Source organism: Alexandromys fortis, unplaced genomic scaffold (genome assembly GCF_014885135.2).
Source record: "Alexandromys fortis isolate MF-2015 unplaced genomic scaffold, M_Fortis_MF-2015_v1.1 scaffold_203, whole genome shotgun sequence".
Classification (NCBI taxonomy): Eukaryota; Metazoa; Chordata; class Mammalia; order Rodentia; family Cricetidae; genus Alexandromys; species Alexandromys fortis.
Window position 1 is genome coordinate 1,307,230 of NW_026068080.1, and position 12,153 is coordinate 1,319,382.

A 12,153-nucleotide genomic window follows, 5' to 3' on the forward strand; every position below is an offset into this window, starting at 1 on the left:
TTGTTGTAGGATAGCTGGGCTCTAGTGTTGTAGGATAGCTGGGCTCTAGTGTTGCCGTATTGCCCTGGCTGTTGGTGGCTGTGTTCTTAAGTCGTGTTTAGGCTTACGGGCTGGGGGTGATTCTAGGTCCAGGTACTAATTTCTAAGTTTGTCTCTGTTGGGTGAGTGCTTTGGTTGCTTGGTTTCTGTTTCCTCTTTGGTCTTCTGGTCTTTGTGGCCTGGATTTCTGACAACAGCCCTGACCTCTGATCCAGTAGTGAGTCTCTGTTCAAGTTGGGGGCTGGACTTCTGGTGGCTAGTTGGGCCTTTGATGCAGCAGGAGATCTATGTATGAATTGAGGGGATGGGATGAGGTGATGAGGAGAGGGAGTGGGGATTGGGGACACTGGGTGACTGGGGTAGAGCTACTGGTGGGCTGCCCATCAGTGGTTCTGGAAACACATGTGGTCTCTAGTCCAGCAGGGAGTCTCTGTCATAGTTTTGTGCATAGTGATAAATATGGACCTATTTTTATTCTTTTACATGTTGCTATCTAGTTTTGCCAGCACCATTTGTTGAATGTGCTTTTTTTCCATTTTATATTTTTTGTGTCTTTGTCAAAAATCAGGTGTTTGTAGGTGATACATAAAAATTCTGTTATGATAAAGATTCAAGAAGCAGAAGACTGGGTATATATACTTTTAAAGGTGTATTTAAAGTTTATGGGTGTTTTGCTTCTCCATGCCTGTGCACAATGTATATGCTGCACCAGCAGAGGCCAGAAGTGGGGCTGGGATGCTCCGAACCTGGACTTGAAACACTTGTGAGCTGCCACGCGAGTGCTGAGAAGGGAACCTGGGTCTTCTGTATAAGTAACACGTGCTATTAACTGCTGAGCCCTCTCTCCAGTCTGCTAGGTAACAATCTTTGCTCTGATGTTCACGTGTTTTGTGCTACTCACATTCAGAATCCTAAAGGATGGGTCAGCTTTTACTCCTTAACCGATGCTTCTCAGCCCTACTGTGACCAAAGAGCTCTTTGGAGAAAATTACTCCCAAGGTAGCTTTCATAGCCTTTGCAAAGATATCTAATCTCTGAATTCCAATAACTTCTGTCCTCTGGCACAAATTTGACTGGAGTCCAATAGTCCCCAGAGTGGACCTTCAAAAAAGTGAAGGCCTGTCTCCAGATTTAAAGAGTCCGAAAGAGTTCATGAAAATTACTGCATCTTCTACTTACTAGGCACACTTTTTAAAAAAACTATTTTTATTTGTGTGCAGGAGTGTTTGTCTGCATGCATGTATGTGTACCGTGTGTATGCCTGGTACCCAAGGAGCCAGAAGAAGATGCCAAATCCCCTAAAATTGGAGGGGAGGTCCAGAAAATTATGAGCAGCCATGTGGGTTCTGGGAACAGAACCCCAGGTTCTCTGAAAGAGCAGCCAGTGCTGAGCCATCTCTTCAGCCCAAACATTTCTTAGTGCTTCCTCTGTAATAAATCCCCGAATCCCCATAATAAAAGATTATGTGAACATATTATTTTATCACTACTTTCTAAAGAATTTAGAGCAAAAAGCATCTGAATCAGTTTTATAACAAACTCAATTTTTTTTCTCCTAGATGCTTTTGCAGATTAGACGAAGCCGTGTGAGTGTACAATTTATGTAAGAGTCTGTGTCACCTGAACCATCTATTGGATGAGCCAAGCTTATCCAATAATAGACCCCATTCTCCTTTTCTTTTCAATATACAGAGAAAGTAGTGTTTGTAAAGCGTTACTGTAAATCATATTGCTACAGAAGTGGTAAAATTATCTTACTCAAAACTCAGGCCCCCTGGGCACGAGGTTCCATTATCCTTTGTTTGTGTGTGACATTACCTTGTGAAAAGCTAGTGCCAGTATCAAGTCTAATTGGTGCTGGAGAAACTCAGTGTCTGTGTTTTCATCTTTCTTAGAATTATAAGTTGAAGATGAGATTTAAAATAGAGATGGATCAGTGGTTGAAGCACTGACTGTTCTTCCAGAGGACCCAGGTTCAAATTCCCAGAACTCACATGACAGATCCCAACAGTCTGTAACTCCAGTATCAGGGGACCAGATGTGCCTATCTGGCCACTGCAGGCACCAAACATGAATATGGTACACAGATATATATATGCAAACAAAGCATTAACAAACATAAAATAATAAGGAACAAACACAGAAGTTTAAGAGAAATAATAAAAGGATCCTTCCACTTGTTAGTCTCCTATAGTGATGGCCCCATAGAATGAAGCAGTGTCTTCCTCTATATCAGCCATGATCAACACTTTGTTCTTGAGTGACTGACACAAAAACAATATGCAAGATCAGTTAAAACGACCAAGTGTCTGATAAAACTTATTTTTATGTATCAGCAACCCAACCAGCCCAGGCAGTTCTGATAGCGTGTGGCTTGAATGCAACATATTAAAAATCTGGCCAAATCTGGATAAGTCACTTCAACATCCCGCCCACTGTCATCTGTTACAGTCACAGCTTGGGATGAGATTTCCGCTGCATTGTTATGAAGCTTAATAATCACGGTGTCCCTGTGAACGCAGTTAGCGACGTCCACCCACTGAGTTCATTCTCTTGGAGGGCCGGGATGAGCTTATAATTAGAAGAAATCACATTGTCCTGACATTTGGAGATCCGAGGCTCATCTACTCTTCACCAGCCACCCATGAAGCATGCCACCAAATGCCTCAAAACTTGTCACCTTGTCCTTAGTGATGAATAAATACACTTGCCGATATTTTGTTAGGAATTTGTTTAGAGGCTTTGCTTGGGAAACAAATGTCTCTAACAAGAGATACCAAAAAACGGTAAGCAGAGCCACCCCAAAGTTACCCAAATATGACAAAGACACAAAGAGAGACTCTTTAATAGCAAAGACTTGTTGAAGGATGAGAAGCCAATAGTATGAAAGACCTTATCTTGTTCCCATCCATGATATCAGAGAAGAGGAGGTTACAGACCTATCACCATGAAGATGGCATTCCCTATGGTTGAGGGCTTGGAGTGCCTCCACAACACTTTTGACAATCCTTGAATCTGTGCCTCTACCCTTGACCCCTAACCTCCAATTTGTCATTAGAAAGACTGTGTCTGGAATGTTGCATTAAAAACTTTGAAAATCTGAAATATATGTTCGCATCAACCTCTTTGGTGCCCACTAGTATCTTGTATTATTCACTTGGCTCTTCCATCAAGTGTTGGTAGGCAATTATAATAATCAAGAGAGTACAGCATAGCTTTTAAGAACACAAATGTTGGTATCCAATAAGACCTTATTTATAGAAGAATGAATCTCAATTACTCTGCCTGGTTGTCTATAAAAAAAAAGTACATATTCCAGACTCAAAGATGTGCAAAATAGAGTTCCACCAATGAAGCAGAGGTTGCTGGGTGTGGATGGGGCTGTTCCCTACCTGAGTTGAAGTGAAGGCACCTGCCCAGATTGCAGTGACAGAAATGACAGGAAATGGATGCACATGTATTAAGTCATCAGAATGCAGAAAATAGAGTGAGAAGTCCAGAGGAAGTAACTCAAAATCCAGTTGCTACCCACTACAAAGTGATGCTCCAGATAACTCCCTTATTTTAGGCTTTTATCCTTGAGAGTTAGATGTGAGCGTCAGGTCAAGGTAGTCACGCAATAGACAAAATAAAACAGAGAGTATCTGATATTGAGGAAGAGCCAAAGTGGAGACAGTTCTGCAGTATAGTACCCTCCATCTCAGTAGCTGTGCCCACCGATCAAAAGCCTAAACGGTGTGTATGTTTCTCTACAGATTAGACAGGCTACCCTGTTTGATCCTCAAAATCATAAGTCAGATATTGAGATCTTTCTTTTAAATCGACAGAAATGGAACCTGAGAAGAGGTTTGCCTAGATCAGAGAACAGTCCCCAGCAGGTGCCCTGCTCTGGGACTGGTTTTTAAAGAATGTCTTACGCTTTAAAATTCTAAGTGCAGTAGGTATTTGATGCAGTTTGCTGGTATTATACAACACCCACGCTTATTTCTTTCTCTCCCAATCTCTACTGTGAAATTCAGAGTACTTCTATCTTTTTTTTTTTGTTTCTTTCACAGACCATTTGGAAATTTGGCCATTTCGAATACATAATTTGGAATTCCACCTACTCAGTGACAACGTATTCTCATTGTCCGCCTGTTTTGTTCCAAATCCATGGTGACTACGTGTCACTTGACATTCAACATTCTTCCTATCCCACCATTCAAATAGCTTCCCCCATGGTCAGAGAAGCCAGCTACTGCCCCACGATTCACTTGCCTCAAGTTTATTATACTATAGCCTCACACTATAGATTAAGAAAATAAGCATAGCTGATCGACAGCAATAACCTACGCTGTCACTATGCTGACACTGACACTTGCCATTTCTTAAAGACCTTGCTGTGTCTGCACAACCAGCACTGAGCCGCTGCAGAAGTCAGGCCAACACTAGCCGTGAGTGAGCTGATATTTGATTCATCCCACTTAAATCTGAGTCAGCACAAGCAATCTGCGCTGGGATTGTTTCGGGTTCAAAATTTGGCACTGGGTAAAAATAAATAGCAGTGGCAAAGCTCAAGATGAGGGAAGCACAGGGTTGTAGAAAACACCAAAATAGAAAGCAATTTGGGGGATGGAGGAAAGGTTGGGAGAATGAGGACTCTCACAGGGACTGTGAGATTCCAGCAGAAAGCTTGAAAACAAAGGAAGAACCGTGGAGTGTGCAGTCAGAAGGACACTCATCGGTTGGCTGTATCCCTTCACGGATTCTCAGAATTCAAAGCTGGAAGGGACATTGTTATCATCATATTTATCATTTGCTTCATGTCTCTTAAATGTTAAAAACCAGGCATATTAGTCAGGGTTCTCTAGCCCAGTGGTTTTCAACCTTCCTAATGCTACTACCCTTTAATACAGTTCCTCGTGGTTGTGGTGATTCCCAACCATAAAATTACTTTCATTGCTACTTCATAACTGAATTTTGCTACTGTTGTGAATAGTACTATAGATGGCTGGTATTTCTGGTTATCTTAAGGGGTCCCTTGAAATAATTTTGCTCCCTCAGAGGTGTTGCAATGTACAAGTTGAGCACCACTGCTCTAGAGTAACAGAACTTACAGAATGAATCTCACTCTAGAGAGAGAAAGGGGATTTATTAGAGTGACTTACAGGCTATGGTCCAGCTAATTTAACAATGGCTACCTGTGAACAGAAGGTCGAAGAATCCATGTTTAGTCCACAAGGCTAGTATTCAGTATATGCTAAAAACCTAAAAAAGTAGGCTCTGATGCTGTTGAAGGAATGGACTTGCTATTAAGGGGAGAGCAAGCAGTAAAAAGCAAAAGCTTCCTTCTTCCATGCCCTTCTATAGGTTTCCAACAGAAGCCATGGTCCAAATTAGAGGTGGACCTTCCCACGTGAGAAGATTTGTGTAGTGCATGATGCGAAATCCACAAAGAATCAATAAAAGTTTATATATATATACATATATATGTATATATATGGATTAAAAGTGTGTCATTCCACTCCCCAAAGACCCAGATTAGAAGGGTGTCGTCCCACTTCAAACTGAGCAAAAATTCCTTATAGGTGCATCCCTCCATTTTTGCATTTTAGATAATTCCTGATGTAGCCAAGCTGACAACCAAGAATAGCTATAACAGCAGAGTAAGAACTTTGTAGGCAATGTTCAACTTAACATTGTAATCACAAGTAAAATGTCGGTTCTAAAAGGTGGGGAGATGGCTCAGTGGGCAAAGTGCTTGCCACGCAAACATGAAGACCTGAGTTTGCAGACCCTGAACTAACATAAGAAGCCAAATCAAAAAATACACTTGTAGTATGATGAGAAGCATAGACGCAGAGATGACACCAAGGCTCCTCCTGGTCTAGCTAGCTTTATAGCAGAAAAAATAACAATAAGACCTTGTCTGAAAACAAGGAAGATGGCAAGAACCAACATTCAATATCCTCTGGGCTCTGTATACAGCATGTATGTATACACTCATGTGAACAGAGTTTTTGCTTGTTTGTTTGGTTGGTTGGTTGGTGGTTGGTTGGTTGGGTTTTTTTTTTTTTTTTTGAGACAGGGTCTCACTTCATAGCCTTGATTGTCTTGGAACTGAGCTGGCCTTGAACTCATAGAGATTCACCTGTCTCTGCCTCCCAAAGGGTGGGCTCAAAGGTGTGTATCACCTTAGCCAACTGATACTTTCTTTTAATTCCATTTTAACATCCAAGGAAGCAAAGATTAAGGGACCTAGGTAAAGTAAACAATATGATAAAATAAATAGCCATTAGAGAACAGATTCAAACCTATTGTCTCTGACATGTGTCCCTGGTTCTACTTCATTGCCTTCTAGCTATATACAACACTTAGAATCTTTAGGTTCATTTTATAACATTCTGAAAATATTGTAACATCTTAGTAATGTCAAGCAAGGCAGCACATCCCATTTTTGGACAGTTTTGAATGTATTAGCTCATTAGTCGATGAAAATCAGTAGATAATATTTGAGGTGACAGTTCAGGTTCTGAGAATATAATAGCAAACAAATGTAAGCCCTGCTTTAGTAGAGTTTATTGGCCTGTAAGGAGAAACCAAAGGGAGGACAGGATGGAGCCAAAAGGAGATATTGCTTTGGGGGAAGAAGTTAGATGGATGCTATGCACAGTTGCATGTGCCTATAGTCCCAGCTACTTGAAAGGGGGAGGATCACTTATGCCCTTAAACCATCTACAAAAAAACTTAAATACATCGTCCCACGCATGCCAATCATTACTAAATTATATATTACCTAGCACAATATAAATGCAATGTGTATAGTTGCTCTATTATATTATTTAGACAATAATGACAAGGAAAAAACATCCACATATAATATGCACAAACACAATTTTTCTGAAATCTCAAGGTCCAAATCAAGAGCACCAGGAGAGAGAGCACAAGCAAGGAACTCAGGACCGCGAGGGGGGCACCCACACACTGAGACAATGGGGATGTCCTATCGGGAACTCACCAAGGCCAGCTGGCCTGGGTCTGAAAAAGCCTGGGTTAAAACCGGTCTCGCTGAACATAGCGGACAATGAGGACTACTGACACCCCAAGAACAATGGCAATGGGTTTTTGATCCTACAGCACCTATTGGTATTGTGGGAGCCTAGGCAGTTTGGATGCTCACCTTACTAGACCTGGATGGAGGTGGGTGGTCCTTGGACTTCCCACAGGGCAGGGAACCCTGATTGCTCTTTGGGCTGACGAGGGAGGGGGACTTGACTGGGGGAGGGGGAGGGAAAGGGGAGGTGGCGGTGGGGAAGAGACAGAAATCTTTAATAAATAAATAAATTAATTTTAAAAAAAACACAATTTTTAAAACAATCTTAACACACCATTGGCATGTGTGGGAATCCATGAATACAAAATCTTCAGCTGCAGAGAGTTAGTATATATAGAACACGTATGTCACTCGCTGCTTATCAAAGACACATAGATGAGACAATCCATTATAGGCAGAACAAATAGAAAGGCTCCATGCAAAAAAAAAATATGTGTAGCATCTTTGCAAAATAAGAAGGAAGCCTCATTGTCAGAAATAAACCAGGGGGAAGTTGGATATCAGAAGTAAATGGGGCCTGGTCAAAGAGGACTTTGGAGGTCTCAGTAAGTATAAGGCTTTGGAGGGTTTGGAATAAAGGAGTGCAATTAATCAGCTTTGAAAGAATCTCTCTGCCTAGTTTGTTGAGTGTGAAGTGTGGGACAAGAACAATGAAGAGGGAAAGGCCACTTACGAGACTATTGCAATAGTTGGGTAAAAGGTTGTGGTAACAACAAACAAAATAAATGGCATAAGAGATAGGGAGAAATCTTGGGCTACATTTTAAAAACCATGTCAAGATCTGAAGAATAAAATTAAAGTTAACACTAGAGTGCCTGGCCTCTGAAACTAGATAAATAGAATTCTTCTCTGTTATTGGATATAGAAATAAGCAAGGAAGACTCCAGAAGGCTTAGGGAAGAGGGAGGGAACTCTGGCACAGCCATGAAAATTGCCATGAGGTATTAAAATGGAAATGGTAACTCAAGGGAAACTATTTACCACAGACACAGTGCTTCTTGCTTACTGTGGAGTGTGCCCCCCCCCCCGCCCCTTAGTAGCATGATGAGGAAGGATGATAGTGCTTTCGGAGGTAAAATGCACTACCATTCATCCAAGTTTTGATGGTGATGACTGTCTTCAACAGTGTTCTCTTGCTGTAAAGATGCCATGACCACAGCAACTCTTATCATAGAAAGCATTTGATAGGGGCTGGCTCATACCTTCAGAGGTTTAGTCCATTATCGGCATGATGGGGAGCACAGTGGAATACAGGCAGATATGGTGCTGGAGAAGGAGCTCAGAGTTCTACATTCTGATCTGAAGGAAGAGGAGGAGGAGGAAGAGAAAGAGGAGGAGCAGGAGGAGAAAATGGAGGAGAGACACTGGGCCAGGCTTGGGCCTTTGAAACTTCAAAGGCCACCCCCAAGCACTTCCTCCAACAAGGCCACACCTCCTAATCCTTCCAAATAGTGACACTCCCTGGTAATCAAGCCTTCAAACATATGAGCCTATGGGGGCCATTCTTATTCAAACCACCAAGGTGACCATTTTATTACTATTGAAATTAAAATCTCAATTATGAAGAATGAAAGGAATGGACAGGCGGGGAGCTGTGCCATATGGACAAGGGTAAAAAACATGGGAGAAAACAGGTGTGATCACAGAGACGTAAAACGCATTTGCTTACTTTAGTGGTGAAACATAGCTATACAGATGACAAAGCCTTGGGCTGCCAGCACTCACTCTCACTGAGATTAAGTCTTCCAAAGTCATTTTCTTTTTTGTGGTGCTTTACCATCAGACTGTTCTCTCTTTGCTTCTCAGAATTATGATCAATTGCTTCTCTGAGATGACGTGGCCTGCTTTGTTTCACATTTTCGAAACCAATGCATCGAGAAATGAGCTGTGCAGGCCTCCGTTTCCCTGAGGGATTATATACTGACTTCCAAGATAGAATCAAGTAGCATTAGCCACCAAAGTCAGTGAGAAATGACAAGAACATCCCACGCTACACAACACAGACCTGTTCTCTGTTGCCCCAGGGCTGCAGGAATTGAACATTTTAATTAACATACATAGTTCACCCTAATCCTGGCTTCCCAAAGGAGCAGGAAGAATGGAGGTAGCATTTCTCTGCAGTCCGAACTGTATCCTGGGCAAGTGCACTGGACTGTCAGACTCTAGTTCAAGTCCCACTGTAGACAATAACACTGTCCCTATTCCATTCCAGCTCTCAGTTTCCTCAAACATAAAGCAGGATTCCTGGAGGTTGCAAGGAACCAAATCCAGGGCACTCAGCCCTTGAGCCACTGGTCAAGGTGTCTCTTCACAGCAATCGAAACCCTAACTAAGACACAAGTGGGTACCAGGGACTGCGGTATTGTTGTGATAGGCCTGACTATGTGTTTATTTGGAGGAATTTGGAATTTGGTGCTTTGGGTAATGAAGCAGTGGATGCTTTAAGCACTGCCTAACATGTCATTCTAGTAGGAACAAGGAAGACAGAGGTACTATGAGTTTACGTGAACTGTGGAGGCCTGGCTCAAGAGGATTCAAGAAAGAATTTTAGTATGTGACCTAGAGACTGCCTTGTGATATTTTGGTGGGGGAAAAAAAGTGGCTGCCTTTTGCCCTTTGTCCAAATAGTCTGCCTGAGGCTAAAGTGAAGAGTTTTGGGTTAATTCCATTTGCAAAGGAAATCTCAAAACAGCTTAGGATTGTCTTTGTCATGATTTTTTTTATAAAGTGTTTCACATTTAAGGTGTTCATGCTTATAAAGAAAAAGAGAAAGCTGAGCAGGGTAAATTGCAAAATGCAAATTTTGAGGCGAAAAAGAGCATCAAGAAGTAGAATGGAGCTAAGTCCTGTGTTCAAGGAGATAAATGGACTAAGAAGTGCAGCAAAGGAAGTGGTGACCTCTGGACAAGATCCCAGCCAGCGAAGTTTCAACTTGTGGGAAAGAAACCTAAAGAAAATCTAGAGCCAGGTGTGATGGGGCACTCTCCCGTAGATAGATCTGAGTGTGTCCTCAAGTGGCTGGTATACAAAACCTGACCCTCATTACCTCAGTTCTGCAACATGATGCATATTTGGTGTCCTCTTCACCAAATCCATCCCATTGTGCTATACACGGTCTGCATGTGTCACCCAAGGATCAACGTGTTAAAGGCTCAGTCACCTAAGCCATGATGTTGCTGGGGTTTATAGCCAGTAAGAGGAACAGCCTAATGGGAGGAGGTGAGGTTACTAGGGCATGATTTTGAACAGGATATTGGGACTCCTGTCCCTTCCTATCTGTTCCACTTCCTGATCATTAAGAGGTGAGCAGCTTTGTTCCATCACACACTTCCTGCCACACATAGTCCTATCTATGCTCAAAATCAGCAGGGACAATTCACTAGGGACTAAAACTTCTGAAGTCAAAAGGAGGCCAAATAAACCTTTCCTTGTCTTAAGGTTCTGATCTCTGATATTTGCTACCATCAAGGAAGGCTAATACAGAGTCTCAGATCCAAACTTTGGATTCATCCTGACTCCGCTCATCTTCCCACACTGGATCTTCCAGCAAATTCCTCCTTGTCTATTTTGCTAAGGCCACATCACCCTCTTTGTCCTTATTCCAGCACCCAGTGCACGCTCCCACCTCAGAACCTGGACTGGACTTTATCCATTAGACACATGGCTTTCCACCATGCATCTTGGTCACTTGTAGGTCTCTGCTCCTAGCCCACCTTAACAGAGAATCCACACCTCACAGATTCTTACCCAGCCCCCATTCTATCTACATACTTCATTTTTTGTTATAGTCCATACCCCTTGACATAGTATTTGTTTTTTCATTTACATACACACACACACACACACACACACCACACCACACACACACACACACACACACACACACACACACGAATAGGGGACTCTAAGCTAAAGAGCACAAAAGTCTAGCTGTCTGGCATTATCTAGTAGGGTCTCCTGGGAAGAGCTGGGGCAGTACCCAGAAAGTACCTAAGAAGCCTGTCTTACACCTTGCATCTGGTTAGCCCACCCAAAAGGAACTGTGACCAGGGAGTTGGAAAGTCAAAGCTGAATTATAGCATCTGACCATTTGAATTTTCTGAGGCCTTTTGTCTTGGGTAGCTCTATTGATCCTCACAGGTGAAGGGAATGTGTTGAAATATTTTCTTCAGGTGATGTATATGGCAAATGCAGTCCCGACACACCAATACACAGTCTTGGACTAGTGTCAGGAAGACACCCCTGGTACTCACACCCAAGGCCAGTATGTGGCACAGGGTAGCTGCGTCAAAGCATGGAGGGGAGATGGGGGACACAGGTCTTAGGGGGATGCACTTTTCTGGTCATGATGCTGAATTGTTGCAGAACAGGAGCAAAGTGTTGCTTCCTAAAAGTGCAGGAGAGAAGCTCAGGGCTGCAAAGACCCTCCCATTTCTGATCCCTGGACAAGTTGTCTGCTGTCTGCCTCCCTGGGGACAAAGAGAGAAAATGATACTTAACACAGTAACACACACACACACACACACACACAAACACACACACACACACACACACACACACACTGCTCCCCTTAAGACCTGTTGGAGGGGAAAAAAAAACCTGGTTAAAGGTTGTATCCCTGTCTTCCTCCCTTCCCCTAGAAAAACTGCTCACTGAGTCAACTCCTCCTTCCTGGTGACCCAGTGGCTCCAGTCCTGAGGCCACTAAAGCACCTCACACCCCAACTATTCTGGTTTCACAGCTGAAGTGCAAATGATAAAAGAGGTATGTGCCAAGAGTATAGAGGGAAAGTTCAGAACCTGCTGGAGAGTCTTGACTTTCCCAGGTATTTTTAATTTGGCCCTTAGAGACTCGGTTTACACTTTTGGGTGGATCCTGAGACACCACCCCCTCAAGTGTGAGGGCCAGCCAATCGAGGATTACAATTACTAGCCCCTAGAAAGTGCCCCTGGTCTCCCATGTCTCACACCAATTATTTTGCCTCAAACTGTGAGCAATTTGTAGCGTACAGGTGAGATTCT